Raw genomic sequence first — 27,323 nt, 5'->3', positions numbered from 1 at the left:
AGTGTATGTCCAAGAGCTAAGTACAAAACCAAATTTTGTTTAGTTAATTTCTTATTTGTCCACTGTAACAATAAAAAGGATAAGGCGGAAAGAACACTATAGGAGAAAATAGCTTTCTACTACTATTTTCTGTGATTATTAAAAGAAAATTAAAGGAAATTAATTTGCTCGGCTGACTAGGAATGAAATTTAAAAATTATTTCCATTTTCACCTTATTTAAGAAATGTAGTAAACAGAAAAAAATGTTTTCAAAGGGTTTTTTCCATGCTCCCCGAAAATTAAAGTAATTTTTCAAATCAAGCAACTACACACAGGGTAAAAACCAAAAATTTTTGGCCTGTTCTAGGCTCACCACTTCTCTGCTACCCTATTAGAAGTTTGATAAGCAAAACCCATCAAATTTTGGGTTTACTAACTCAGACTACGTTTTCTCCCTTAATATTAAAGGCACATATCTCACATTCAAAAATGGGGAAAGAAAAACCCTAAAATGGTTTCGCCACAAATTGGAAATGTATCATCTTTACAACTCAGTGATTCAAGGACAGAACTACTCATGAAGAACAAGATGGCAGGATGGAAGTGAACACACTTAATTAAGTTATGTGTGAGGGTGAGTGTGACCCAGTAATGCTGGGTTCAGCTCACACAAATGGGATCTCACTATAAACCAGGGGTGCTGGCCAAAATCCCAGTGATGACCAGGTCACACGCAACAGAACGACAACCCAGGGGTGGAGAGAATTCACAATGACATTTGCTTCAGCAAGACACAGGCAGATCATGTGTTATTTTAGAACCAACTCCAGAGTTAATCCACCACAGTACTTTGAAAATAAAGCAGTGAGTTCCAAATTAAAGGGATAAGTTGGGGTTTTCTCATTTGCTTTTGTTTTCTTCTTAAAAAGCTGACCAGTCCTTTATTAATTATTTCAGTGTTTAATTTACTGGTTTAATTAATCAATTTTTTCTCCACTTGTGAATTGTATAAAATACTCTTTCCTTTCCCTTCCGTATGTTCTCCCCCTATTTCATTTGGCATCTCCTTCTCAAAAAAGCCTTTTTGCTGTTTGTCCGGACTTTCTGGTTACAGCAACGAACCAAAAAAATGAGGTCCTGGAAAAACAGGAGCATCTGCTCAGCTGTATCCATCAACATGAGAACAGAGCCTGCACTGAGCTGCTTCAGCTTTCTACTGAAACAGGCTGGTGCCAGGCACAGGGCTCGGCTGACTGCCCCCATGCTGCAGCTGAGTGGCAGAAATACTGCTACAGAGACCTTGAAACAACCATTAGTGCCACCATAATATAAGCAAGACACAACAAAACTGGTCAGCCAAGTTCAGAACACCAAAAGTACTTGCCAGAAAGAAAGGAAAAGTCAGAAAACATATATCGTTTTCTATGAGCACTATTCAGTAACATCACCAAATCTGTTACTTCAGTTCCCAACATTATTCACTGACAAGTCCTGCCAGAAATGAGTTTGTGATAAATTGATTACTTATCTGCTAATGTTATCACTGCACACTCTCATTCTGCCTTACAGTATTCACAATACTTCCTAAGTATATGATGAAACAGTGAAGAAACTTACGAGATAATGCACCAAAAACTCAAGAAGAAATTTAGATGCAGTTCCCTTTGTCTCTTGTTCATGATTTACAAATTTCTCATAAACTACTTAAAGCATGCAGGCCTGCAGCTTGTGATCCACTACTTTTATTTCTTATTTTTAGTTTTGCAAGTTTATTCAGTGTGAGCTCAAGTTTTTTTTATTGGGAATAAATGTTTGACTTGCAAGTAGCTAATCTTCCTTTTTGAAATCCCCTAACTAGGGAGCTTGTGGATCCCCAACCCCAGCAGTGCCAAAGGCCAGGTTGGAGAAGGCCTTGAGCATCCTGTCTGGTGGGAGGTGTTTCTGCACATGGCAGGGAGGGTTGGGAGAGCATGATCTTTAAGGTCCCTTCTAACTCTCAACATCCTATGATTCTATGAAATTCAATACTATGCATCTTATCCCCACTGATCACGTATTATCCTCTTTTTTCACTTCATTAGAAGAGCCATAGAAAACTGATCCCCTGCTACCCTGGATTCATGGCCCCTGGAGAAGCATTTGCATGTAATTCCTTAAAGGTAAAACCCTGTCACCTCACTCATTGATGTTCACTCACCATTATTGATACACTTCAACTGGCCCAAAGAAGCTCACAAACCAGCTTCCCTAATTCTCCCCGAAGTGCATCATGACTGACTGACATCACAGGTAACACAGATGCACACAGGAGGACTCCCAAAAGAAAACTGCACTGTAGTGACCCACCACTTCTGCACTAGCTCCAGGCAGCTTTGTGCCCAATTCTGCTGAGGCACTTAATGAGAACTTAATCTTGAAATGAAGTTAAAGATGACTAGTGGCACGCAGCAGTAGTATGGATTCATACCCAAACACTTTTTGCCCCAACTCTTTTGCCTCAAACTGGGCCATAATTCAAATGTTAGTGAAGTTAGACTAGATAAACCTATTGAAATTCTGGACAGAATTTATATGCTTGTTTGAGATCTTTGCCTTCACAAGCTGCGGGAAGATTAAAACCAAGCTGCTGAAAATATTTGTTCAGTGGCAGTACCCACTTTTTGGGATTTCTCTGCTGTTCTTGTTAAGATTGTTCTGAAAATCACTGACTGTTCCAAGTAATCTGGTAAAATGAACTCTAAACTCCATGAATGACAGAGAGTCTTATGAATGTCAGAGTGAGTTACTATAATAACAAAAACAAGGAAAAACACCTAGAAGTTTTAAACAAAATTTTCAAACAAAAAAGTAATTTCAAGAAAGTTCTCCACAGCAAGAATTACTTTATTCTGTAACTTAGTGAGGACAGGCTGGATTCTTTCAAGTTGAGCACTGGAAATAGCAAGGAAAACCTAACAGCTGCCACAATTTCATTCTTTGCACTGAGTGCAACACTGGTCTGCTTTCCTAAGTTGCTTGCTGTCAAGAATAACCCTTGCAGAAGTGGAAATAAGGCCATCATTTACCTCTCAAAGGCTCTCCATAGGGAAATAGCAGTCATTCTCCAAATATTCCTTTCTAAGGCAGCCAGATTTACAACAAATCAACAATTTATGAATTAAACTTACAGATCTCTGAGATGCTCTCAACATTACCATGATGTACTACAAAATACAGAGCCAATTCAGCAAACTGAAGCAACATGAGACAAACAAGAAAAAATTTGTTTTATTTAATCCAGAAGTGTAATACTGTGAGACTTTAATACAAAAGTAGCTGTTTTGCAATAGCATGTACGGCTTATATGTAAATCCCAGAAAACATACAAACATTTTTGAAATAGGCATACAGAATACTTCAGCATTATGGTGTCTGATCATCTGAATTCAAATTAAAGCAGTGGGGAAAAACCCCTAGCTTTTCCACAACTCCTTTTCCCTTCAGGACCATTAAGAATTCTAATGCATCACTCAAAAGCATCAGACTTAAACAATCAATCCAAAGCCTCAAATTTTAAGTATAAAATATTATTTCATAATCATCAATACCTGTGTGGAAAAGGGAAGCATTTTTACATAGTTAGATTTTAGTAGAAACCCTTAGCGAAAATTATGAAACACGTGAGGCAGATTTTTGCCTTCACAAAACATAGAGAAGTAAAACTGTTGTAGAAAGACAGTTAAATGTATGTATTTGTTTTGCAAATCAAGTATTCAGTTAACTTCATTTACCAGACAGAAAGAACGCAACCTGCATCCTTCTGAACTTAGTTACAAACTTCCAATTGACTTCAAAGTAATCCATGAGCTTTTAAACAAGCTTCTTGCCAGCAGACAATACACCCCTCTTGCTCTTCTAAAGCAAGATATAAACTCAGTCTGTTTATTTATTTATTTATTATGTTTATTTACCAAGAGGACACCACCAGGAATTTCTAGAGGCTGGTTTCCATTTTCATCTGTGCACTAAGGAATCAGTGCGTCCATACACAAATGTAAAGAACCACACCATCTGTCTTTGATGGTTATGCATTAATCCACACCCTGGCATGTCTTCTGTCAAACAAGGTACATGGATGAAAGAAGAATTAACCACTTCTGTTAGCAATGATGCATCATTCAGCACCTTCACTTTTCCTCCCCCATGTACATTTAGCTCTATTTATTGAGGTTTTCCAGGAAAACCCTAGAGAGTTACAAGCATCTAATTCAGTGCTATAGCAGTATAAACAACTGACAGGGTAAAGAAAATAGGTGAGATTTTTTTTTCTAGATTTATTGATCCAGAGGAATGTGTCAGGATTATTATGAGGAATTACTGATCAGGAAGAAAAAATTCAATATATGAGAAGCTGTAAGGAGGAAGCTAGCAGTAACATCCTGACTTAAGGAATGAAGAGAAAAATAATAGAATCATACTGCTAGTGACACTGCACCAATCTCACTCCTTAATTTTGAAAAAAAAGCAACCACTCTCTTTTTCCATTATATGGAGGGACAGTACACCTTCTAAATGAGACAAGATCCTGGAGAAAGAGCCATCAAGATTTCACAATATGAAGAAATCCACAATGAGGAAGCTGAAAAAAGAAAAAAGCTGAAGAGATAAAAAGCAACAAGAACTTAACAATTATAGTAAGCCAGTTTCCACACTCTAAGCTTCAGTCGATCCTCCTCTGCTCGTAAGAAAAAACTAGGAATGAAAAGAACAGCTGGTGAAAATAAATACAAAATTTAAAAAACTGTCAAACTTGAACAAATCATGTAAAAGCAAAACACCAAGGTTCTTTGCACAGGCTCACAAATTTTAAAATTCAGCTCCAGAAAGCTTTTCTTGACATTGGTAATACCAACATTGGACCCTGACTTCACCATTGCTGGTTTTTGGAGAACTTGCTTGGGGTTTTTTTTGGTTTTGGGCTTTTTAGTAGCTGTTGAAATACTGAAACTGCAAATGCATCTGAATGATTATAAATCAAGGGAAGGCATCATCACATAACTGGTCTAAAGGCAGCAGATCTCCATGGCCACAGGGCCAGGAGCGCATGGATGAAGAACCTGAACAAAGTTCCCATCCCACAGCAAGCAAAAAACTAGAAAAAGGGTGAATCAGTTCCCTACTATTAAAGACGCCTGTTTGGTTAAATTCCTAAAGGAAAACTGAGCTTGAAGGCAAGGGCAGCAATAATTATTTGGTTTGTTTTATCTTGTTCTATGAGTGCTCTTCCTTTGGTATCCAAGTAAAGATTCAAAACTAAATTCAGCTCATCCTGGATATATGAACTAAATTCACTTCTCTGAGTTGAAACACAGGATTCACGATCTTCCCCAACAGCTGTGGCCAACCCAAAAAGAGTGGGTGCATAGCAGGATGCTTCTAAGACCATTCTGGCAAATAAGCAGACTGATTATGAAAGCACTGAGCACAAAAGCAGCTCCCATGAGTCATAACAGGAGGACAGGAAAGACAATTTTGCTTCCATTTTAGTCTTGCTCTCCAGTAAGAACCTTAACAAATAAGCCTACTGTGGGTGTGACAGCTCCTCACGCAGTTGATGCCGGTCTCTGCGCATGCCGGGTGGGCTCTGCTGTACCTGTGGCAGCTCTAAAGGAAAAACATCAGCGTGCAGAGGATAACACTCTCAACAGCAACCTGTGAAATCCAAAGCCTTTGCAATTTCTTCTGGCACAAGGCACCTCACACTTCACACTTTCATTTCTATCCAATACAAGCACCCAACATTTGTAGTTGAAGTAAAAGCACACTTGGGTTTATGATATATTAGGCAAAGAGGAGGATTTTTTTTGTTGTTGTTTTTTAGATAGTAGAAGGTTTTATTTTGTCACAGAATAGCTTGCTGTAGAAGAAGCCAGCATTTTTTTTATCTGACACAACATTTGCAGTGGTTTCCTTGGAAGTTGGTTCTTGATTTTCATCTTCCATCTTTTCTCTTCTCAGAACACCAGTCTCCAGTAGTATCCTATATTCATTTGTCATGTTGCCTATGATTTAGTCCCATATTATTTTTGACAATCTGCCATGGACTTTAAATCCTCAGTATAATATTACAAAATAACATTGCAGACATTTTTTTCATCTTTAGAAGTACCCAAAAAAAGCTGCTATTTTCAGTTACACATCAGGACTCACTCTGTGGCTCAATTCCAACATTTAAAGATATATACTTAGGAATAAGAAGAAGGAAAAAAAAAAAAAAAAAAAAGGCAGGGGAGCAGAGGGTGCTCCTTTCTAAGAAAAAGTACAATATATTCCCTTGAAGGGGACATGCTAGAAGGAGCCAGTCAGTTGAAGGTCTGCTCTGAAGTCTGAGCTCAGCAGGGTAGCTGTGAGAAGAACGGGGCTCCTGAGCCCATCCATCGCGCTGCCCGGCCAGCCCCCAGCACCACTGGCACCCCAGCGAGCCCTGCCACGCTGCACTGCCCTGCTGCCAGCAGGCAAAACAACACATCCAGAAGACCTGACCACTACAGGAAAAGTCCTCTGATGCATTCCTAACTGGATCATCAGCCACCGAATCTCTCATACGTGCACACACAAAGCATACTGGTGATTTAGTGAGCCTGAAATTCTTCTAATCTGACAAAGTTCCCCCCTCCTTCCAACCCAGTTTTGTCTTCATTGTTCTAAAAATAACACCCATTCACATTCTAAAAGTCAGATGTTCCTCTCTGCACTGTATTTGGCTGAGATGGATCTTTCTCATAAGAGTACAGAAAAGTAAAGGTGAATAAAAAGTATTTATAAATAGCAAACCAAAGCTGAAACCAAATTCTGTGGGCATTCTAATGCCAATCAAAATAACTGCAATGATTACTTTTCTTGTAATCTTCAAGCATATAATTAAATACAGATGACTGGTTCACTATCTGAACCAAACAGGAAAAAAAAAACCTCCAAGAAATCCCCTTTTCCTTAAAAAGGGCATACCAAATACATAGAACAAACAAAAGTATGAGAGAGGAGCCCCCGCAAACTTAGTAATAAATTAATAATAAAATGCAATACATACAAATGAACAGAACTACATGCTAATTACACTATAAATTTATCATTGCTTCTTCATGCATTTTCCAAGCAAATAATTAGAAATATTTTATTTAAATTACACTGATCCACCTCACACAAAGTTAACCCTGAAAAGAATGCCTACGAAAGTTTTAAAAAAAAAGTACAAAAAGAAGCCACTCAACAACTAATGGTCCTAATATCCAAAGTCAGGTCATTTCAAGAATAAATTCATATTAGTATGGAAGCATAAGGGCAGGAGCATATTAAAGAAACAACTCAAAGTTTTATCATAGAGTCTTCTGTCACTAAAGCTGTTACAAGTCATTAAATCACGTGGTGGACAAATGGTGTACAGTAGGGTTTTGTGGGGGAGTGCTGGTGGATTTTGTAATCATTCTGTTTAGGTTTGACTTATTTTTTAATTAGAAAAAGACTCTAATTCCATGAATCTCAAAGCAGATTGGTTAAAAAAACCCAAAGAAATTAAAACCTATAGAAATATCTCTCCATATTAAGTTTCATCTGAACTTGAAGATAATTTCTATCTCACACTATTTCAATGTGTGAAATTCTATTACAAGGCATTTGCTCCAATTTTACTAGCTAGGAATTTAACCAAGTATGATCAGTACTAAAAGTGAGTGTATCAATGTGCTTATTTTACACTTCATAGTTGGGGTTTTTTTAAGATGTCTATTATCAGAGTGACTGAACACTAACCATATTTAAATTCAAGGTGAGTTTTTCTATGCTTTCTAGTTAAAAAAAAAAAAATCAACAAAACGCTAAACTTACACAGGTGAAAAAACAATGAAGTAAAAACCCAAGTCAAGAAGACTCATCTCCAAAGTGGCTCAGACTGCTTTAAGAGGTTATGACCATCACAGTAAGACAAAGTTCAATAAAAAAAGATTTCACATTCCAGATAAAGAGAAAAAAAAAAAAAGGCAACCAACCAATTAACAATTCCCCTAAATTAACAGTATTTGTTAATTGTTAACAACTTATTAACATTAGCTTCCTTGAAGCAGAGGATAAAAGCTTAGAGTGTTCTGGAATGCCTCACCACAGAAACAGCTGCAGCAATATATCACGTACCAAAGACAATTTGAGCGAGGACTCTCAACTGAAAACTCTGAAGTAAAGTTTGTGTTCAGTGCAAATCCACTGCAGAGAAAATACAGCAACGGAGTGTTGACTTGTGCTGTGATGACAGCTGTCCTCATGCTGAGGCACCTAGAACATCTTCAGGTAGGGGAACTTCAGTTTGCTAAATTACTGCAAACATTTTTGGAAGATAAATTAAGGTGACCAACTCAATTCGCAATTTGTGTAAGCAATTTTCCAGGAGAGAAAAGAAAAAAAAACAGAGAAACAAAAGCACAAATTTAATTTGGTGGTCTCATCCAAAAGCAGCAGAAAAATAAATACTCATTCTACAATGTCTCCCCTGTCCAGCTGAGGACACAGATAAGGAATTGGCTGGCTGGATGCAGCCAGAGAGTTGTGGTCATTGGCGCCATGTTCCAGTTGGAAGTTGGGGATGAGTGGAGTTCCTCAGTGCTCTGTCCTGAGTCCAGTGCACTTTAATACCTTTATCAACGACATAGACAGTGAGACTGAGTGCACCTCAGCAAGTTTACAGCCGACATGAGGCTGAGTGGCAGAGCTGACACAACGGAAGGGCAAAATGCCACCCAGAGGGACCTGGAAAAACTTCAGGAGTGGGCCCATGAGAACCTCACGAAGTCCAAGTGCAAGGTGCTGCACCTGGGTCAGGGCAAACCCAGACACGAACACAGGACTGTGAGAAGAAGTCACTGAGGGCAGCCCTGCAGAGAAGGACTTGGGGGTTCCTGCGGATGAAAAGCTGGACAGGAGCCAGGAGTGTGCGCTCAGGAACACTGGGCCGCAGCAAAAGCAGCCCAGCCAGCAGGTCGAGGGAGGGGATTCTCCCACTCTAGTCTGCCCCCGTGAGACTCCAGCTGTGGTGCTATGTCCAGGTGTGGGGTCTTCAGCACAAGAGAAACACAAACACGTTAGAGCAGGTACAGAGGAGGGCACACACAAAGATGGTCAGAGGGCTGGAGCATGTTCCCTACAGACAAGCTGAGAGAGCTGAGAGCAATTTTCCAGCATTGGAAAGACCCTGGGGAGAGGGGGTTGGAACAAGACAATCACTGAGGTCCCTTCCAACCCAAGCCCTTCGAGATGCTCTGAGGAGAGTAAACAGAGTGACTCTGGTGACATTGGACAGCCATGGTCAACCCCTCACAGATTCCTAATCGTAAAGACAAAATCATGTTGTCTTTTCCTCTCCCGCTTATTTCAACTGTTAGTTGCATTCTTAGGTCTTGTCTTTAATTAGATTTTGAGCTCTTTGATGAGAAAACTTTTTCCTATGTTGAAGGCCTCTGGTGGTGTTATAAAATAACTAAGATTTAATGTCTGAAACCATGCTATGGTAATGATTCTTTGCATGAGCAGCATTGCTGTGGTAAAATAACTTAAGGTAAATCTTAAGGTAAGTGAAAGTCTTACCAGAAAACTCAGGAGAAAACGTCAAAAAACTAGGAGGCAATTTGATTCACTTCTGGAAACAGGAATGATTTTATAATGGTAATCATTTTTTTTAAAATAATAAACAATGTTATTTGAATGCCAGCTTCCATAATCACTTTAAAAAAAAATTGAAGCAGTAGCTCCTCTTCCAATTTCAGCATAGTGGTTTCCATTTCACAGTTGAAAGAAAAAAAAAAGAAAATATTTTAAATCTCACATAACATGAAAACTATCCTCATATAAGTACAAACATTCAGACCAACTTTCTTAATACAAATGCAGTTTGTACCTTCATCAACGACCATCAATGCACTGGTAAGACATTCATATCCAGTGAACTTTGTTTAACTAGTATTTTTGCCCACCCTATTAACCTAAAAAAAAGTCTTTAAAGTAAATAGAGGAGTTTACTACTGAAGGCATGAGCTACCTCAAAAAAAAAAAAAAAAAAGAGAGAGAAAGAAAAAGTTGTAAAAGAATATTATTTACAACTTAGTCACTATAATCTAAAGAGAAAAATCATCCAGATTAGAAGTTCAGGTATCAATGGAAAAATATTTAAACATAAATAGGAAATGGCAGATACGTGGCCTTTCTCCCACAGAGAAAGGCAAGCCAAGCAGAGCGTCTCCTGCTCTGCTGACAGCTTCACAGCTTCTTGCATGAGAGACTCCCATGACAGCAAAAGCATGTCTGGATATGCAAGTGACCCAAAAGAGGACCTGAAAAACAGGTCCTGAGAAAAAGGAGATGCATCTAAACAGTAAATAATGTTGGCAGACCTACCAGAAGAAAGGCAATAAAAAAACCTCATAATCCTGATTTTCATCCTTCATGTGTTTTTCTACCCTTTGAGTCTTCCAAGTTTAATTATGGAGTGTGGAGGGTGGGAGGAGGAGAAGGGATAAAAGAGAGAAGGCAATGCTCCTGGCAAAGGGCAAGAAGGGTGGGTGAGGGAGGAAGAGAGAGGAAACTACTCTAGGGAATCACAGGAGAAGACAGTAAAAGGCTGGCATATGGAGAAGTTCTGAAATGAAAGAAGAAAACAAAATTCTAAGGACAAGATGCTTCAGGCATGAGCAATGAGTTCATCATGATATTCGAGATTTATATTAGTTTATAAAAAAATACAGACTTGCAGCATCCAAAAGTCAATATTTGCATAACTGACTTTCTTGTTTCTTATACATCTAGTTACTTCTTGTACAAACAGGCTCCTAATATTCAGGGAAATAAAAGTAACTTGGGAGATATGAATGCAGAAGCGTACACCCAGAAAAATACTGCCATTTATTTCCTGCAAAAGGAAAGTAAAAACTACTTAGAAAATATGGGCTGGCAACAATATAAGGCATACCATGTGTCAGAGGGTTAAACAGAACTTCCCAAAGTTCAGTTATCCCTACTGACAAAGGCTGCTAAGGAGATGCTGAGGTGACAGACTCAAAATCAAAGATGAAACAGCTGTCTTGTGCATGCAAGTAAGCTGTACAGAACCATATACACATATTCACAGGCTTAAATATTGGTCATCAAGGAACTAGATGGATGCATATCAAGAAATTTCCTCACCCACCACAGGCAGCAATCACAGAGCTGCAGCACTCTGACCCCAGGCCTAACCCAGCACATCCAACCAAAGCAGCCACTGCTCAGCAGGCAGGGAGACAACTTGCAAGATTACAGTTTTAACCACACCGTATTATTTCTTTCCACTAATATTCTCTTTGTGCCTTTCTAACATTAGAACAATAATCTCCACCTTCCTTTGGAATCCAGATAGAATGGCTGATATGCTATTTGCTCGGACAAAAAGTCAGAAATAATTCTTGTAATCTCCTTTGGATTATCCCACTCTATTTATTGCTGAGGCCACATACTAAACCCATTTTAATGCAAGTTAAACATTTAGGCCTTTTTGTGGTGCTAGATATGCATTTTATGTTCCCCTCCACTAATATGTCAAAAAGCCCAACCAAACACAACCAAGCAAAACACCAATTTACAGAGCTGAACATCTATTTCTGCAGAGAGATTTTTCTAATGTATAGGAGTCTTCCACCCACAGCCACAATGAAGAGAGCTAAAAGACAATCAAATAATGTAAAGAATCTCCATTCTGAGCTGAAATTTCAAATATGGATGTTAAATCAATGTCACAGTCTATTTGGATCATTTTTTCGAAATACTTTCTAGTTTAGAATAACTCTATTTCTTTTCTTGCATGGTCGATATTTTTAAAAAACAATATACTTTCAAAATAATTTGCACAGCCTTTTGCAACAAAATGCAGCTCAAGTACTTTTTCCCACTGCAAGGTATTTACTAGACTGCAGTAATTCTCTTAACACTTTTAAAGCTTGAAACACACCTTCTGTTGAATGCTATGAGTCAGTTTTAATGACAGTGTTATGTTCTATTGCTCTGTAGCTTATGCAAGGGAAAGAATTTGCATTAAGTACCCAACTTTAGCAGCCACCTTCTCTTCTCTTTTGTTAATACTGAATAAAGGTAAAAAAAAAAAAAGAGGTTATATTCTCTGCCTGCTTTTTTATTGTTTTAAAAGAATAAATCTATTTAGCTGCCTGTAATGTAAAATGGACATAAATTTTTTTATTGTCACTCTACAAATGGGGGGGGGGGGGGTGTTTATGGGGGTGTGTTGTTCTTGTTTGGGGTTTTTTCCAGAAAGCCAGAATACAGAAAAAATAAGTAACAGGTTTTTTATTTAGTAAAATTTCAGAACTTTAAACTACTTCTTCAGCACAAAAACAGTTAACTTCAGAAGAAGGAGAATAAAACAGTCCAAAATGCTAATTCAAGGGAGGGGAAAAAAAATGAGGGAGCAAAAAGACTTACTCCTATCATTAGGGTGGGGGTGTGCAATACCTTTGTCCTTTTCAAGAAATTCAACAAGAAAAAGTTGTAACACAATACGGCTTTCCACTATATGTCTTTTAGTCCAGACAATGGCCCAGTTTTATTATGCTTTTCTTTCATTTCCTTTGTCCTCTCATTTAAAATTCCCCAATTCCTCACCCTCCCCAGAACAGCACCTCATACTTACGTTGGGGTATTTTGCAGAAGTTCTTTTGGGTTTTTCAAACAAGATGACACTTCACTCAGCTCAACAAAATAAGGGTTTGACTAATTTTGCCAGAGATAAGACTGGCAAATTTTTAACTGGTTCTCATGCAAACTGCTGCCCAAAATTCCTTGCAAATACCTTTGCTACACAGGCATACAAGGTCAAACATTTTTTTCTTATCTCTGCAGATTATATATATACACACACAGAGAAATGTACATAAGTGTGCACCTACTTCTAATGACGGGACAAAGTCCTTCTTCCAGCAAATTTAATTTCTTAGAAGTTCAACTAAATGACCACCTTCCTTGTCTTTACTGAAAGTAATTGTGAATTAAATGGACTACCTCTTCTACTCTTTCTACTTTCTAGAAATTAATCATACATAAGCCAAAAGCTTCACTGAAACTGTAACTTACTCTTTCTTAGCACTTTTAAACAGATCCTAGATTCCCAAGCAAGTAAAAGGTAATTTACTTCCTATTTTTAGTTCAGAAGTCCAGAAGTTCAAGATCAGAAGGTAAACTCTAAAAAAAGAAAATGAAGAAAAGGTCTGATGGACATCTTCCTCCACGACTGGAAGATCTTTTATAAAAGGCTATGCTATTACAGTAATAAGTGACATTTTTGCAGTGCAGAAAAGCACTAAGAAAAACAGATTTTCTCATATACAAGTGGGCTGGAAGACTGACACAGACCACTGCTTTCTGAAAGCTCGACATAGAAAACACTTCTAAACTAAAGCAACTCTTTGGACTGAAGAAATTACACACTTTACAAACCTGCAGAGACAGCAGCTCATGAATTAACAAAGGACCGTCACCCACACGAGGGTAAAACAGATACGTGGATCACGCTTTGCCCAGCACATTGGAGACCAATACTCACTTTTATGAAACAACTCTAAGGAAAATGTCAACTGTCTCCAGCACTAAAAGAGTCAATTTCTCAAAATAGAAGGTCTGTCATTATTGCCATGAGATGTGAATACAAATTATACTGCCATTTTTGTTAATTTGCAAGTAAAACCAGAGAGGCAAAATCTAATACCATTCTGATCTTGTTTGGGGGTGTGAGGAGGAGGTATCAGCCCTTTTCTTTTACTTATGTAAAAGCAAGCCTTCTTTTTTTTTTTTTTTTCTTCTCTTAGAAGAACTTCTTCATATAGTACTTGAATCTGCTCCAATAACAAGCTCTCAATTCATTTCAGAAATATATTCCAGCTCTTGAAGTTCAATTAACTGGGGGGAAGGAGGGAGGAATCCATCAGCACATTTTCCAACTATTAGAAACTTGTTTCTTGGCAAGCTGAGAACTTGGCCGACTGAGAACTTAAATAATTTTGTACCCTTAACTCCAGTGGCAGTGAAATGCAATGGTCTGTCTTCTAGTTCAGCAGAAGTAGCAGCTGAGTAACACCAGAAACAGAACATGGAATGTAGTGAACTTCAGGCATTTTCAAAGTTTCCTCAGCACACATTAACACATCAAGCAAGATAAAGGTTAATGAAATACACACAGGTATTCACACTGCAAACAAAAGCAACTATTTTAAGCCTGATGAAAGCATTGTTGGACTTCCTTTAGGTAAGATTATGTTAATTTGTGTTCAGTGTATAGTTGTATTAATAATTAAAAAACGTAATGTTGAATGCCATTATTAGGAAGACAAATACATTTGCACCAAAAACCTGAATCAATGAGATCTTGGAATACTTGATTCCAAAAGCAGAAATAAAGGATTTTTTATCTCCACACAGTTTGAAAACATAGCATGCCATCAAAAATAGTTTGCATCCTCTTCTTTCATATGAGAAAAGGGAAATCCCCTTCCAAGACACAAGCAAGCTCACCTCAAATCTCCTTGAAAACTTTTATCTACTTGAGGAAAATACTGAAATGAATGTTTAGTAAAAAGAAGAAATACTATTTAAACCCATGTGAAGTATCGAATTAAAGTGGGAAAACATTAAAACTTTCAGAGTTCAAGAATATAGGCAACTAGAGATTTAAGCATACTAAACATTTATTTTACTTGTAACAGAGGCACTGTCAAGTGCCCACTAAGCAAATGTAATTCATACAAAAACCCAGGGCTAATTTAGTCGGTGTCCTTTTAGCAGTTCTTTGCGCAATTTAAATTTATCCCGCTTAGTTTATTTGAATTGTTTGGACACTGAATGTGCCAGCTTGAATTTGGCAAGGAAAACACGCTTTTACTATGTAGAGTCTAATTTATTTTCATTACTATTTAATTACTTAAAAATAAGTGTTGTGATGGGAGATTTACGCTAAACTAAAAATCAAGACTTTCACCAGTAACACTTATACCATATTTAAAGGAATTAAGAGTATTTTTTAAGAGTCTACTGCCATGAGAAGTAGAAACCTGTACTAGTACTGAAACAATTATAATATATATATTATGCTTTACAGTAAGATTATGTAAAATACAAAGGTGTACAAACCAAAGCCACCCCAATACAAAGCATCACTGGTGGTGTGTTGCATTCAATTCACAGGCATACAACTACAGAATTCCCTATCCTCAGTACAGTAAAGATCCCAGAATTTACTTGCTGCCAAAGTACATTACCATGCTGTCTTTACTCACAGAACTTCTAAAACACAAGGAAAACAAAACAAAAAACCTCCACAACAACAACAACAACAACAAACCAACAAAACCACTCACACACCGCCCCCCCTAACAAAAACCAACCAACCAGCCAAAAACCTCCAAGAGTACTTTGGTTTTTCTCCTGGATATAATCCAAATCAGTTTTTGAGGTGATAAAAATTTTTCACCCTAAAAAATCTTCGCACAATGAGTGTCACTCTGCGCATAAATCAACAAGAGACCAATGAGGATTGCCAGCAAAAGACCACTGATGAGCAAAGGACTGCTGCGTCACTAGGGGCTCTTACGTTTATTAAATTCCACACAAAATGAATCCGAAACCTTGAGAAGCCTTCAGTTAACAAACTTTCACATATCAAGTCAAGACAATAGGAAATAAGAACACAAGGCTCTAGTCCTCTGCATTGCCTTCCCAGGATCTCAGTCTCATGTCCTACCAGGGGTATAACCTCCTTTCTTTCCCTGCAGTAAAGAAAAACAGCTCCGAAACCTGGCTCAGAGAAGCCATGCAATCTTAATATTCCCTCCAGAAAGTTACCCTAAAAGAGAAGTATAAACAGAAGTTTTGGATAGTGGGAATACAACAGTGGTAGTCTTACAGCACTTCTAGAGACACTGTCCAATCTAATCTCACGTCATCCCTACACAACAGGTAACATTCCATCATTTCAGTAAAACAGCGGTGCACACTGTCCCCACAGTGCATATTTTTAAACACACACATACATATTTATAAAAAAAATATATACATACTTTATTGTATACACAGTAGTAAGAAAACACAATATGAGAGAAAATGTAAAGAAGCATTTATCTTTGAGAATGTCTCAATGGCAGACCTATAACCATACCCAGACTGAGAAAAAAACCTGGTTTTCAGAAGTGAGCATCAGAACTCTAACAAGGAGGTGCACAACATTAGAACTATAGAAGACATGGCTGGAAGGGAATAAGTAGAAGAGCAGAGCCTGCTCTGCTCTAGTTCAAAACGGGACAAAATCATTCCATCACACTGCTCAGGACTCAGGCTATAATACTTATAATCCTTATAATCCTTATTATGTTTGTGGAGCATTTCGAACAAGACAAATAGAACTACATGATGACAGATGTGCTTTGACTGCAGTATCCAGAGCAAAACAAACAAACAAACAAACAAAAACAAACAAAACAAAACAAAAAACCAAAAACCACAAAAAACTCCAACAACACAAAAAAACCCCCAAAACCAACCAAATAACAACAAAAACCTGAATCACATTTACACCACAAATAAGCAATGTCAAAGAAAACAATTCACATAAAACCCAAACCAAATCAACAAATTTAAGAGCAAAGGATAAGCAGATAAAAATTCAACAGTCTCAAGGGAGCTTCTGTACTGAACACTATTCACTCACTCACATTTAACACTAAGCACATTCAACTGCCCAAAGTTTGTTACTTTCTGCTGGTTGGATTTTTTTAATTGCTGGCACTGCCTCCCAATATCAACCAAACCTACTATAATATGCCTATACTAACAAAACTGAAGTCTACAAAAGCACTTCTAAGTTTCATTCCATTTCATCCTCTTAACTGCTTGTCTAATGGCAAACAATTAGTTTTGAAAAATCTCTAAAGGAAAATCAAGGGTTTTTTCTCTGCAGTGAACTGGAGTCTCATCTATTTTCTTCAGCGTCATGCTGGCTCATTAGCTTCTTTTCTGCACTCAGGTACGACCTCAGTAGTCAACTGGGAACCTCCTGAAATCTGCAAATCAAGATACAGAAATTACCATTCCAAAAGCCCTGTGCTTTCATAGTTTCTCTTGTTTAAATGAGGTCAGTACACAAAAAACATGTTCTAGAAAGAGAAGCTAGAGTCCAGGTGAGCTGAATAATCGAAGAAGATCAAAAGAGATTGTGAGATCCTTTCCCAGGTGTTCCCCCATTGCTATCAAGACTAAGAACTTGCAGCTCATCCATCTGAACAACCCGCAACAGAAATGGATGACTGGAAATTCTGCATGCCAGATTCTATAAAGCCTGTGCTTTCTACAGGCCCAAGAAAAATAATCTGCCTTCAGTATTTTCATGTTGTTCTGTCAAAAAGAAGAAGAAAAAAGGATTATGTTCAAAAATAACTTCATCAATAGCCAGAACAACAACTGGGGACTACAGTCAACTACATTCATAGGTACACTAAGCAAAAGGCAATGACAAAGTTTCATTACAAGAGAACAGATGATATTTGGCAAGACATATGGTATTTATTTGTACGCGTTAGTCATACAATGATACTACAGACCTAATTTTTTCTTTAAAATAGCACAGTATTTTATGTTGAGGTGTACTGCTGATATTAATTTTGTAAAGTTTACCATTTATTTTTGCAGTTACAAAATGACTGACAGCAATTTTCAAATAATGAACATACTATACATGGAAAGGAGCATTCAGTATACATACAGGTGTGTAGAGCACCCTTTGAAAAAGAACAAGCCTTGACAAAAAACTACCACTGAATTCAGAGAAGGAAAAAAAAATCCCAATGCAAGCACATGCCAATTTTTGAGTATCTCTTATCTTTTCAATCAAATCTCCCAAAAATCTCATTACACACGAAATAGCAATAAATAACTAGCTTTGGATAGCTGCAATGACTGTCAGGTCAGTACAGCGTAGGCAAAAAGGTACTCAATAATATCAGCAAAAGATTCCATCTGAACTGTAATATATCCTTGTTGACTTCACCTAAGAGAAAAGTGTTCCAGGACCCTAGAGTTTTTAATAATTCATTTTTTAATATGAGAAAATGTGATAGAACATATCCCCTTTCTCAGTTTATGTAGCTTTTGACTGAAATCGACACATTATTCTTGCAGCAATTTAAAGGACATTTATTTATTTATTAAAATGAATATTAACTCTCAAGTTAATTCAACAGATTCTTTGGGTGAGGGTGTTTCAGTACTATCTATGTAAATTTTCTGTAAGCTTTTTCATCTCCAACGTATTTTCCAGGTAAAGTTCCTCAGGGCTCTACGATAGGAAAATTTCCATGCAGCATCAAAAATAACAATTGGAAAAGATTATCTATTCCTTAAAGGAAAAACAAAAATAAATGCCCTCCTAAAAAGCCCTTATCCCGAATCAAGGCAGAAAATCTAATAAAAATTAATGAAAACAGTTTGTTGGTTCATGAAAGTAGCTCTTGCAGGGGTCAGCCCACTCAGAGAGAAGACCACAGCACTTGGCTGAGGCCTCACCATTAAGAAATGGTCTCTATCATGGTAGGCCCAGCATGTGTTTAAAGAGTAAAACACCCTGATACTATTTTGTGGTGTTTGGCCATGGATTTGTTATTATCCTTACTGCTATAGAAGCCTGTGAAGTACACCACAAGCTTTGCATTCACAGAATGCCATTGAATAGAAAATCAAGACTAACAAAAATAAAAGTGTCCGCAAATATTTGCGAGAATACAATAATAATGTTTCAGGATACATCCAGATGCTCAATTCTAGCTGCTCCTGATCCAGATAAAGTTGTCTGCAAATCCAAATATCCACAGCCGATCACAAATCCCTATTTCTACCACCTCTACTAGTCCAGGGTCAAAAACCAGTTCTAGTTTAAAAGTTTTACACAAATCTATTTTATTTGTTTACATACAACATTTTTTAAAGAAGGAATCCCCACACACTTATTTACCTTTCTTCTTTGAAATTAGATACTACTTCCAAAAACCTTTGCAATAAACCTACTATATTCTTTTTATGCTTTTTTCTGTCCAGAAGATTTTGCACACTGAGGATAGAGAGCAGAGTTGGTTTTTTTGGTGGTTTTGTTTGGGTTTTTTTGTTTGTTTGTTTGTTTTTGTTTGGGTTTTTTTTTGTTTGTTTGTTTGGGGTTTTTTTGGTTTTGTTTTTTTTTCCCCAAAAACCCCTCTGCTTTCCCTTTAGGCCACCATCACAGCAGGCTCAAGGGGACACTCCAGAGTAGCTTTGCCATCTGGATTCCAGGTTGCCAAATTATTAATGCTCTTTCAAACAATGACTCCAGGCAAAGACTCAAACCTTTTACAGAATCCTGTCACTGTTTTCTCTTGCTAGATGACAGTTCCAGCCTCATGTCAGCAAAGACAATTCACAGATCAAGCTACCTGTAATACACAGGTTCTCACACACCTCCTCTTAGCCCAGCCTAGGTTAACATGTTCAGATTTCACACTACAAATTCAAGATTGTCCTCCAACTTTGTATCTAACAGAGGTGACTAAGTCTGTCCTGTATCACTAACAGATTAGCAGCATGACAGATTTTTTTTTTCAGAGCACAGCAATCATACTAGTAGAAGTTTTACCTGTTGTGTAAACAAAAAGAAAAATACACTGCTTGTGTTCCAATGCAACAGTGATGAGCTTGAACAAAGATTGAGAAAGACAGAAGCTCTTTTACAAAGCAGTAAATGCACTTAGTCTTTTAACAGCTGCAAACATGTTTCCCATGTCAAGGACTTAAATCTGGGTATATTATTACCCTGTACTGTTTCAATGCCTACAGATACTAAATACAGATCATTAAGTTACAGTGATGAGGGAGCTGGAACAAGCAGAAGGAAAGCATTATAACTGATCAACATGCCCACAAAAATATACAATATATGTCTACTATGTCATTATCCATCCCTCCCTTCCTAGTGTAAAGGATAACGTTATTCTAATATCTGAGGTAGAACATTCCTATGTTAGGTTCAATATTTAAGACTCATAGGATGACATAATTACACTGAAGCATTATGAATTATCCTGAGAAAATAAATAAAACATTTCGTTTTCTCTAAAAACCCTTCAGCATTCAAAAAAGTAGAAAATTACCTTTTCTTCATTTAACCATATGAAAGACCTGTATTGGGAACCCCATCCATTCAGATTAAAGAAAAAAAAATTAACCGACCATATTAAGCTGCAGCCAAATTTCCTGAAAATCATCTAAGAAATTATCTCTACTCTCCAACTAATTAACTATACCCTCTAATAAACAAAGGAAGTCAGTACAAATAAACCAGTTGCATAGCCAGGAAGTGTCTGGAATTAAGTTCAAGAAGTTCTAGCACATGAAAAACTAATCAATACATTTAATTATTTCCAAATGGAAATACACTGAAATCCCATAAAACATATGGCACCAAAAAAGCCTGTACAGCATGGAAAGATTCTTCTGTTATTCTACTCTGCGTTCCCATCTTGATAGCATAAGCAGGATTTTCCAGCCATGTACAACACTCATGGCCACAACCACTTTCAAGAAGAATAAAAAGCTGAAGCACAAAATGAAGTGCTAAAAACTACCTAAAATAAGATACACATTAAAATGTATTTTAAACATTATATGCACTCAAGTCACTCACCTTTTCAAGCAGAACACAAAATCAGAGAGCTGTACCAAGCACTTGTACCCTTCAGTGATCAAGACACTCAGAACCTGTGAGAAAGCAATCAACTTTCCTTTCCTATCAGTGCTCAAACACTGCAAATACTGTTTTCTCTTTGATTTTGTTCACGCTGCAAAATGTGTAGTTCTCATTTAATTATCAGTTATTCTATATTTCATTTTTTAAACTCCTGTTTATTGTGGGCATATAATCATACGATTTTGAAATCATATGAGCAAATACAGGCCACTAATTAAGAAGACTCAGGCACCCTAATTTTTTTTCTCTATTATTCTATTTCAACACAGGAATTTTTTTAACAAGTTGCCCATGTGGACACATTCATACACCTCCGTGTAGGTTCTCCAGGTGGTGCGTACAGACTGCAGGAGCAGATGAACTCATTCTGCACAATGCCCATAGACAGTTCACATGCCAGTCAGAACCCCTGACTGCCCCAGACCTATCACTGCCACTCAAACGTTGCTTCCACTGAAACCTCAGCTTCCACAAGAAGTTTTTCAGCAGAGCCCAGCAGCAGGACCAGAGGCAATGGCCTCAAACTGGAAAACCCAAGGTTCTCTCTGACGACCAGGAAACCACTGTGAAGGTGACTGAGCCCTAGCACAGGTTTCTCCACAGATGTTGCCGAGTGCCTACCCTTGAGGATACCCAAAAGTCACCTGGACATGGATCTGAGCAACTGACTCTGTGTCCCTGCTGAAGCATGGGGGTTGGACTGGATCACCAGAAGAATCCCCTTCCAACCTCAACCACTCAGTGACTCTGTGATCAGATCCCTAGAAAGGGATGAGACATAGCTTGCCACCTACCCTCACAGCAGAGGAAGAAGAAGAAGAAGAAATTCCCTTTCAAAAACCTGGCATTAGAGCAGACTCCCTTTGCTCTCAGCTTTGGTCTCTTATATCCCCTTCTCAATAACTGATCTTTACCTTGTCCTCAAATACCATCTCTTTCCTTCTCTTCCCACACCATTATCCTGTATTTTAAGATCAGTCACTCTACTAAGTTAAATCAATTTCTTAGTGTCCTCAGGCTTTTCATCTTTGGATCCAGGTAACTTCTAAATTCCAAACAGCAATAACCACATTCAAACAGGAATTTTTTTTTTAAGTGTATGAAACCTGGACAAGTTTTTATCATTATCTGTGAAATCTTGAGTGTAACCATGAAAAGGTAACTCTTCTAATCCTTATTAGATATTCTATCAGCACTTTAAAAGAAAATTTTGATTTTTTTTTTTAATTTCTAAAGTACCTTCTTTCTCAACAGTTAACTATTTTAGCTTAAATTAAATAAGAGTCAGAACCAAACCACATGAAAAACCATAAAATAATCAGCCTGAGGTAGTCATCCAATATAGGGAGGGTGAAAGGAAGAAAAAAAAAACCCAGATGCATTTGACAAATGTTATAAGCAATTTAAAAGTAGAATCCAAGGAGGAAGCTTTGGAAACCTTAATTATAGAGCCTGTGTACTAAAAAAACCCAACCCAACAAACCCAAAAACATCTGAAGAGCTAGCAAGACCAGATGTTTCAATTTATTCTTTTTGTGCCTTTGTTAAATAAACAGCACTTTTAAAAAGTAAGCTTAGAAACTCCTGTACATATATCAACAACTATTTTAAACCAATGAATCTCACTTTTTATCTCCAGATCAGTATATATCACAGAATATGAGCACTGGTACAGTATTCAGTTCTCAAATTTACGAATTTCAAGCTGACAACCATGATATTCATGAAGGCTTTGCTCCATTTAGAGCAGAAATCTGTGACAAACAGAGAGGGATGGATTCAGTATGATATATCATGTGGAACTGGTGTTGCCCTTCATTTTAGTAACAAATAAAACTGGCACTGCAAGATAAACAAAAGACTGCTTAAAATGTATATGCCTCGATCTTTAAATTAATTTTTTTAAAAGACTGAAAATGAGCCTAAGGACTGTAGGCAGTGGTCTTGAAAAACCAAAACAAAACCGAAAAAAACCTCACACCTTGCACAAACACTGAACCAGGATCTAGGCTTCTTGTTTAGATTTTTTTGCTGGGTTTTGGTTATTTTGTTTGTTTGGGGTTTTTTTTGTTTGTTTTTGGGGGGTGTTTGTTTTGGGGTTCTTTTGGTTGTTGGTTTTTTTGTAAATTCCCTAAACTGTTATCTGTCCATAAGTTTAGGCTATATTAAGAAACTCATTTCAGTTACCCAAGGACTTCTTTCCTGCAAAAACCCACTTCTTCAGAAGTTTCACTTAGTGAAATAAAAGAAAGCAGATTAAATCAAAGTATCGGTTCATGCAATATCATGGATCTACTAGACTTTTGCCAGTTTTAATAAAGAAGAGAGATCTGCAATCAAGAACTGATTGGCTATTTCAAATGCAACAGGAAAGACTGAAATAAAGGAGAATTATAACCAAACAAAAGCCCAACAACAGAAAAAAGAGGGAAAGATAATGAGCTGTAAAATGAAAGGCAATTACCCAAGGAAAGTGTTTCAAATTCTACATATGGGGTGGGGAAACCACTCCCTTCTGAAGTACTGCAATTCATTAGGTATTGCACGGGTGTAATTTCTTTACCACAAAACTTAGATCAGCAAACTGATACAGACTTAAAACAGATGTGAATGTAATTTAAGAATGCCACTTGCTTACTTGGTAGGACACTTTCAGGATTACTTGAACGGAACAAAAGTTTCATTAGTAAAATTAGTATGGGGATAAGCCCCCAGAAAGCCCTAGCCTCTAAAATAGTCCACTTCTATCACAGATTCTCGGGTTTTCTAAGATGTTTTACTGAATGAACTTTTCTACTGTCACAAGAAAAATAAAACCACAGCTCAAGAAGAAACACTTAATATTGTTTTGTACTAAGCAAAGACTCAGCACGTTCTCCCACTAGAGCCTTCAAAACTCATTTCTGGGGGATGCTATGTTGCCTTTCATGACCCTGAAAAGCGGTAATCAATTCTATTTCATGGATTAACACTGCAGATAAATATTGATAATTGGATTTGTATATCTGCCAAGAAAATATGATTCAGTGTTCACAGGTGCTTATTTCTCTTAAGGTTTAGCATCACTCTCTGCATTAGCATGATCAGTAGGGATCATGTAAGACTATTTCCAAAGCAAATGAAGCAAAGAAATACTTTTGACTGCACATTTTCCTAATAAAATTTAGAAATTCTGCTTGTAATTATGTAATTTTAAAGTTATCAGATTCAATTTTGGAACTACCTTTGTGTTCCTGTGAAAAGGGAAATGCTACGCAACCATTTAAAGAATGGTATTTGGGACCAGCATCCTCAGCTGTTAAATATTGCTTAAATATAGATCTTGGAACCTGTTTCACAGCTTAGTTAAATTTAAACTTGAAATGTACGCCTTGGAAAAAAGAAAAAGATATTTGATCATCTACACCAGCTAAATACTGGCAATACTGTTTTTCACTATCCAGATTTCAGAAAAATCCTGAGTTTTATTTGTATCTCAATCTGTACTGCACTGGTATCTCTCTTAGTTCCTATCTCCTTGGGCCACTACAACTTAATAGGTGAATCAGTTTGCATCAGAGCACACAAGGAAACAGGCACTAACGCTGCATTCCATCCAGGTATTAGTTTTTATAGAAGAGTCTTCGGCAATCATATTTATCTCTACATAGCTTTATCCTGAAAAAAAATATATAAAATTGAGGGATACAAATAATCACCCATCTTCTTCAAAATAACTACAAATTTTCCCTTTCGGGCACGATACCTTTAGAAACCAACATATAATAAAAATAATCACCTCAATGACTTCAGTACTGTAATTACTAATTCTACAGGTCAAACTATAAACTTCACAGGGATGACATTAAGGTCTTGTTAACTTGGATAGCATTCATTTTAAGAAAGTAAACCAAAGTTAAAAGGCTTATATTTCTACCACATGTGCTGAGCTTGTCTATACAGAGCAATAACAATGAAGTCTATGATAGATTTAATATTATTCCCCACAGCAACTCTAGCACAGCCTCTCAAGTCTAATTCATTGTTTCTATATATAGTAAGTATTTTTGTATTTTTACAGCATTAAATCCCCTTCCATATGATCCAGTTCCATGTATCTTTAAACTCTGCTTTAGGGATTAAACTGCCGAGCATTGAATGAATAAATGGCCATCTAAGCAGATTAAACCAATGCGGCAGTCAGAATAATATGAATTGGTTCTTTCTGTACCAACAGCAACAATTGATAAATAGACCGTTGTACTACCCCACACTAATAATGATCACCTTAAATACACCACGGTTTGCAGAAACAGACATTATGCCTTGCATGTCAGCCTCAATAATTACAAGCAAATTTCAACAACAGCATAATCCAAGACTTCTTGGACCAACTGCTATAGCAATAAGAGGAGATCATAAAAAATGTTCAACTGAGTGTAAAGAATTTTTCTCATGTTCCCTTCACGCTACTTGGTTTGTGTGTACTTCTGATGTACAGGAGACATGGCCAAGAAGAACAACTGGTAAAAAAATGGCCACTGAGAAACCCCACAATTCCAGCAATGGCTATAAAGTCCTGTGATAAAAATCAAGACACTGGCAAAGGCCTACAGAGATTTCCTAGTTACTCAGACAAGCTCCACCAGCACCTGCAAACTAAGGACACTCCATAAGCTCAAACAGGAGCAACCAAGAGTTAGCCAATTTCACACTGTCAGGGTAACACTGGGGCTGCTGTGCTCCCTCCCCTTGCAGTCTGACCAACAGTAGAGTGGTATTGGCAAGACACAGAAAATCCCGACAGCTTCCGATTAATGGGAGTTCCCAAATTCCCCTTTTCTTCTAAGTTCATAAATTGGGAAAAGGTATTTATTTCTTCAATGTGCTTCACAACCCACCTGATCACCATGGCAATCTCACAAAAAATAACACGGCTTTTCATGACTAGAATCTTTAGCAACTCACATCTCTGAGATGAAAAACCAGCACAAAGTTAGCTGTCATGGACTCTCATTCACTTTCATCATCATGATCAAATCAGTAAGATTCTGATGTTCTTCTTTTCATTTTGTTAATTCAGAAGATTAATCCATGGAAATGGAAAATAAGCAGAAGATTACCAATGAATTAGAGAGGAACTGCTTAAGAGATAATTAACCAAATGCAGGCTGAACAATGCATTCATGAGACTGAAAAGGATACGGTACTGTGTTTGATCAGATTAGGAACTGCTGAGCAACATCTGTGAACTTCACTCAAGGCTGAGGGAGAAAAAAAGCACTTGCAGAATCCAAGCAAAATTAACAGGGTTCATCTCAAGCTGTAGAACAGAAAAATTCTTTTCCTTCAAATTGGAAAACCAAATGAGTATAGCAACCAGTTCAGTGATGTATAGAAGCAGATAACTTTTCAAGGTTATTTGAAAAGAGTTACGGGAATTTGTGAATTATTCATAAACACAAATATCTTGAACTTTCACTTTTAAAAAAACCTTTATTTAGTGAAGATAAAAAAAAAAAGGAAGAGATTTTTTAAATTGCTCTAAGAATCAAAATAGTCAAAGTTTTTGAATCAAAAACCTGAGAAGCAGTACAAATTGTGACTGCACAAGCCTTCAGCTTGAGATGTGCAACAGCAGCTCCAGGAATGCTGGAGTGTTCAGGGTGGTCTTGTGAGTCAGCAAGTACTGCCACTTTCCAATACCCTACACTAGGGCGTCAAGGACTTCAGACGTGTGACCAGACGGGGATCTTCTCAGTGTTTAAGTGTCTGACACCAGGCTGTGAAGAAGATCAACCCAGGTTCTTCCTGGAGGTGTCCCTGAAAGGACAAGCAGAAGTGGGCATGAACTGACCAAAGGAGCCTCCGCTACACTGTGATTCTTTGACACCTTTGGAGTTACTTCAAACTATAGTGCATGATGCGTCTGAGGGTATTACACAACAACAGGAAGCAACTGCCCAAATTCAAAAGAAGAGTGCAAAATTTTATTATCCTTCTCTTGTTCTATAGTGTCCACATTTAATGCCTAATGCATTTTCATTTGCCACAGTCCTCTTTAGCCCTGAGATATGCCTTCGCTCCTGCCCACATTTCAAGGTACCCAGCAGTTTTCTGAACATTGTTATCCATACATAGTCCCTTCAGTTGTGACTAAATTAAGAGAGTTCTTAAACTTTGTATTGCTAATCTTGGCTCAGATGCCTGTTTTGAAAAATGTGAATTGCGTGTTCCCTCTTTCAATGGAACATGAAGTGTTTCCTGAATTTTCAGATATCTTCATAGCTTTCTAACAAAAGAAATTTAAAAGAAAAAATACATAACTTTGCTTTTTTATTCCCCACACTTGCTACATTAAATTGACCGATTTGTTATGTCACGTAGCAGTTACTTTAGCAAACAGAAATACAAAAATGTCTGAGAATTCAAGGGATAGATCAGCATTTTCAACTTTTGTTTTGAAATGACCCATCACCAAAACACTAACAATACTAAAGTAATAGGCTATTAACTTAAAATCCCTATCAGAGGCCCCAGAAATTAAAT

The 27,323-nt window shown here is 37.3% G+C and overlaps 1 protein-coding gene across 3 annotated transcripts in view; it reads right to left on the bottom strand.

The window, feature by feature from the left end:
- The window catches only part of CDKL5 (cyclin dependent kinase like 5), a 131,007-nt gene that overhangs the window by 83,310 nt on the left and 20,374 nt on the right, over positions 1 to 27,323 (bottom strand). The window lies entirely within an intron of this gene.

Source organism: Chamaea fasciata, unplaced genomic scaffold (genome assembly GCF_029207755.1).
Source record: "Chamaea fasciata isolate MVZ Bird 193981 ecotype frontalis unplaced genomic scaffold, bChaFas1.0.hap1 SCAF_2, whole genome shotgun sequence".
Lineage (NCBI taxonomy): Eukaryota > Metazoa > Chordata > Aves > Passeriformes > Sylviidae > Chamaea > Chamaea fasciata.
The sequence above is the reverse complement of the archived record's forward strand: the minus strand, read 5'-3'. Positions and strand labels throughout refer to the sequence as shown.